The following is a 6,115-nucleotide window of genomic DNA, read 5'->3' on the forward strand; positions in this document are numbered from 1 at the left end:
ATTTTTTTGCAAGTAAAAAAATTAGCATTTATTATTTTTGTCTGCGGGAGCCTGGAAAGCATTGCATACGCGATCAGTAGATTGCTGACGCCATGGAGATCTCCTGCAGACCTGTCAGAATATCTGCTTGCTGTACGGGACATATGAGCAAGCAGATATTCTGACAGGAAGCTTCAATGAACTACCACATGGTAGTGCATTGAAAACTACAAGCCCACGCTGCTGGGACTTGTAAGCACTCATTCACAGAACTCGGTGAATGAATGACATGGCCATGTGGGTGGAGTCCAGCACGGCCACGCTATTTTCAAATCTGACAGATAGTATGGGGAAACATCTCCCCGTACTACCCCATATGGAAGAAAAATATATTTGAAATATATTTTAAAAATATTCTTCCCAAATATATTGACGTATATTTGAAATACTACATTTTGGCCTATTCAATATATATATATATATATATATATATATATATAGATAGATAGATATACTGTATGTTGAAAAGTGTTTTTATTACAAAATATATGAAAAATATTTTTTAAAATACATTTTAAAATTTACTGTATGTCTTTAAAAACACAAATCTACATTTTTGGAATGCATTTACAAATATATGTAAAAATATATGTTAAAATGAAAATGTGAAGAATATACTCTGAATAATATATTTAAAAAATATATATTTTAAAAACATTTTCATATATTTTGTAATGTATAAAAAATACATTTCAACATGTATATATATGTGTGTGCGTGTGTGTGTGTATATGTATATATATATATATATATATATATATATATATATATATATATATATATGTGTGTGTGTGTGTATGTGTATATATATGTATGTATATTGCATGTTGAAATGCGGTTTTTATATATTACAAAATATATGAAAAATATTTTTAAAAAATGTTTTAAGTATATTACACTTTTTTCATATATTAAATATATTCTTCAGAGTATATTCTTCACATTTTCATTTTAACATATATTTTTACATATATTTGTAAATGCATTCCAAAAATGTAGATTTGTATTTTTAAAGACATACAGTATATTTGAAAATGTATTTTCAAACATATTTTTCATACATTTTGTAATAAAAAAAAGGTGAAGTTATCCTTCAAAGTAGAAGTGTATTATAAACATTTTTTTTTAAATACAGTTTTCACCTTTTGTTGCATCCTAGGCTGACCATACACTATACAATCTGGTTTACAATCTCCTTTAGATCTACCATAAACAATATAGTACAAGTGGCTGTCTAATTGTACAATCAGGTTGTACAGAGTATGGCCAGCTTTAGAGCTGCTAATCTCATGCAGCCTCTATGCAGCCAATTTCTGCTTACAAGCATTCATACAGCTTCTGCCTGGCATTTCTCAAGACGGGTTTCCTGAAGGTGACAACAGGCAAGCATGCTTGTGTAATGTGCATTGGCCACTTGTAGCCTTCTTTGGGAGAGTGTGTGACAAGGTACAGTTGCAGCAGCACTACCAGCGATGTGGAAACAAACCTTCCTTCCTACTGTAGACAGCATTTGTGGTTTTGTAAGACTTATTTATTACAGGTACTTAGAGTTGTGTGCAAAATAATATCAGTCCAACATCACTAACCAGACCAATCACTGTTTTTGGCATGACATGCATGCTGCTGATTCTGTGTACTTGAATTATTAATTGAAAGAGGCATGTTCAAAGTAATAGCAGTGTGGAGTTCAGTTAGTGAGGTCATTCAGTCTGTGAAACAACAAGTGTCAAAGAGGAGGCCTATATTTAAATTGTTACCAAACCCAGGACCCTGCATTCACTATATCTGGTCTCCCAGGACCCTGCATTCACTATATCTGGTCACACACACAACATGGAAATGCAATTACTTTAGTAAATATCAACTGCTAAATATCTTTTCTCATCAGCAGTTAGAGCAGTCTTGTGGCTTCTATCAGTGTTAAGCAGAGCACTAGCTAAAGCTTGTAGGAGGTGTTTTCATTGTGATCTAGGAGGATGCAGAACCCCCGACCTCTGTCTGGATAGTGCTGATCACATGCACTCTCCCAAGAGAAAACAAAAACCTCTCTAGCAATAGACACCAAACTGAGCATGTGCAGAGTCCACACGATATGTCTTATCATATGTCTGCATATACAGACTGATTTTACTATTGTGGATTTAGTAACACTTTAAGGACGAAGGCAGCAAATGTTGTACATGCTGGGTATAGTACATTTCTCTTTGAAAATCTGAGTAAAATGGGTCGTTCCAGACATTGTTCAGAAGAACAGCGTACCTTGATTAAAAAGTTGATTGGAGAGGGGAAAACATATAAAGAAGTGCAGAAAATGATCGGCTGCTCAGCTAAAATGATCGCAATTGCTTTAGTCACTTGCCTACCGGGCACTTTTACCCCCTTCCTGCCCAGACCAATTTTCAGCTTTCAACGCTGTCACACTTTAAATTACAATTGTGCGGTCATGCAACACTACCCATATGAAATTTTTATCTTTTTTTTCACATAAATAGAGCTTTCTTTTGGTGGTATTTATTCACCACTGGGTGTTTTAATTTTTGGTAAAAACAAACAAAAAAATACCGAAGATTTTGGAAAAAAAGTTTTTCTTTGTTTCTATTATAAAATTTTGCAAACAGGTAATTTTTCTTCTTCACTGATGTGCGTTGATGAGGCTGCACTGATAGGCGGCACTGGTGGGCATTGTTGAGGAGGCACTGATGGGCAGTAACAGGCTTCCCACTAGCAGCACTGATGGGAACTTTTTGGGCTGCACTGATTATCAGTATAGATGTTTCCTTTAACACTTGCTGGCTATTGGCAGTACTTTCCTCATGCTGTGACAGTGTGAGAAAAGTGCTACCAATAACCTGCAAGTGTGTTTACAAAGTGATCAGCTGTGATTGGACACAGCTCATGTGGTACTACTGTAGGCCGCTGTAATTGGCTATTTGTTTTTATCAGCTGTAGCCAAAGGACACAGAGAGATCCAGGGGCGTGGTTCTGGTAGAACATTATATGACGCCATCCCAGAACTGGATGACCACTCTGTAGCCATCATTCAGCTATAGCACGGTCAACAAGTGGTTAAAACACAACCAAAACCAGAAAGACATGGAAGAAAATGGAAAACTACCATCTGAACGGTGTGAAGAATGGCCACCAACCAAGAGATGGTGCTAGGAGATGGGGAGGGGGCGGAGACAAGGGGTGACTCAGAAGGGGGAGTTCCTGCACCTATTCCTAGTTACTCTGACCAAGAAATAATCCACAACAAATGATTGGTTAAACCCGCAAAGGGTTTTTTCACAGCTACTTTTCCTCTATACTGGCTTTTTAAAATTACAAATGCAATCATTTGGGGCCCGTTCACACCAATAGGCACACATGATGCCCCGTATACCCTGTGTGTGATGCATTGTTACAATGTATTGAGTTCAGCCCCTATTGATAAGTGATAATCAACACACCTGGTGTGAATGATCCCTTAGAGCAGTGGTCTCCAAACTGCAGCCCGGGGACCGGATGCTGCCCTTTGGTTGCTTGCTTTTTTTTTTTTTTTTTTTTACCCTGGGTCATGATTACCTCCACTGTTCGCAACAGTGAGGCATAGTTCCTGACACCGAACAAGGGGCACTGTTCCTCATACTAACACCAATGATGAGACACTATTCCTTCCCACTGACACAAGTGATGGAGCACTATTCCTCCCACTGACACCAAAGATGGGGCTCTATTCCTCCCACTGACACCAAAGATGGGGCTCTATTCCTCCCACTGACACCAAAGATGGGGCACTATTCCTCCCACTGACACCAATGATGGGGCACTATTCCTCCCACTGACACCAAAGACGGGGCACTATTCCTCCCCACTGACACCAAAGATGGGGCACTATTCCTCCCACTGACACCAAAGATGGGGCTCTATTCCTCCCACTGACAACAAAGATGGGGCACTATTCCTCCCACTGATACCAATGATGGGGCACTATTCCTCCCACTGACACCAATGATAGGGCACTATTCTTCCCACTGACACCAATGGTGGGGCACTATTCTTCCCACGGACACCAATGGTGGGGCACTATTCTGGTGGGGCACTATTCTTCCCACTGACACCAATGATGGGGCACTATTCTTCCCACTAATACCAATGATGGGTCACAATTCCTGCCATTGACACCAATGATGAGGCACTATTCCTCCCACTGACACCAATGATGGGACACTATTCCTCCCACTGATACCAATGACGGGGTACTATTCCTCCCCCTGACACCAATGATGGGGCAGTATTGATACCAATGATGGGACACTATTTCTTCCACTGACCCCAATGATGGGGCACTATTCCTTCCACTGACACCAATGGTGGGGCACTATTCTTCCCACTGACACCAATGATGGGGCACTATTCTTCCCACTAATACCAATGATGGGTCACGATTCCTTCCATTGACACCAATGATAAGGCACTATTCCTTTCACTGACACCAATGATGGGGGCACTATTCCTCCCACTGACACCAATGATGGGGGCACTATTCTTCCCACTGACACCAATGATGGGGCACTATCCCTCCCACTGACATCAAAGATGGGACACTATTCCTTCTACTAACACCAATGATGAGGCACTATTCCTCCCACTAATACCAATGATGGGGCACTATTCCTCCCACTGACGCCAATGATGAGGCACTATTCCTTCCACTGATACCAATGATGGGGCACTATTCCTCCCACTGACACCAATGATGAGGCACTATTCCTCCCACTGATACCATTGATGGGGCACTATTCCTCCCACTGATACCAATGATGGGGCAGTATTGATACCAACGATGGGGAACTATTCCTTCCACTGACACCAAAAATGGGACACTATTTCTTCCACTGACACCAATGATGGGACACTATTCCTCCCACTGATACCAATGATGCGACACTATTCCTCCCACTGACACCAATGATGGGGCACTATTCCTCCCACTGATACCAATGATGCGACACTATTCCTCCCACTGATACCAATGATGGGACACTATTCCTTCCACTGACACCAATGATGGGGCACTATTCCTCCCACTGATACCAATGATGGGACACTATTCCTCCCACTGATACCAATGATGGGGCACTATTCCTCCCACTGACACCAATGATGGGGCACTATTCCTCCCACTGACACCAATGGTGGGGCACTATTCTTCCCACTGACACCAATGATGGGGCACTATTCTTCCTACTAATACCAATGATGGGGCACTATTCCTTCCACTGACACCAATGATGGGACACTATTCCTCCCACTGATACCAATGATGGGGCACTATTCCTCCCACTGACACCAATGATGGGGCACTATTCCTCCCACTGATACCAATGATGGGACACTATTCCTCCCACTGATACCAATGATGCGACACTATTCCTACCACTGACACCAATGATGGGACACTATTCCTTCCACTGATACCAATGATGGGGCACTATTCCTCCCACTGACACCAATGATGGGGCACTATTCCTCCCACTGACACCAATGGTGGGGCACTATTCTTCCCACTGACACCAATGATGGGGCACTATTCTTCCTACTAATACCAATGATGGGTCACAATTCCTTCCATTGACACCAATGATGAGGCACTATTCCTTCCACTGACACCAATGATGGGACACTATTCCTCCCACTGATACCAATGATGGGGTACTATTCCTCCCCCTGACACCAATGATGGGGCAGTATTGATACCAATGATGGGACACTATTTCTTCCACTGACACCAATGATGGGGCACTATTCCTTCCACTGACACCAATGGTGGGGCACTATTCTTCCCACTGACACCAATGATGGGGCACTATTCTTCCCACTAATACCAATGATGGGTCACGATTCCTTCCATTGACACCAATGATAAGGCACTATTCCTTTCACTGACACCAATGATGGGGGCACTATTCCTCCCACTGACACCAATGATGGGGGCACTATTCTTCCCACTGACACCAATGATGGGGCACTATCCCTCCCACTGACACCAAAGATGGGGTACTATTCCTTCTACTGACATCAAAGATGGGACACT

This window comes from Staurois parvus, unplaced genomic scaffold, assembly GCF_062004578.1.
Source record: "Staurois parvus isolate SC_StPar_1 unplaced genomic scaffold, SC_StPar_1.0 ptg001133l, whole genome shotgun sequence".
Taxonomy (NCBI): domain Eukaryota; kingdom Metazoa; phylum Chordata; class Amphibia; order Anura; family Ranidae; genus Staurois; species Staurois parvus.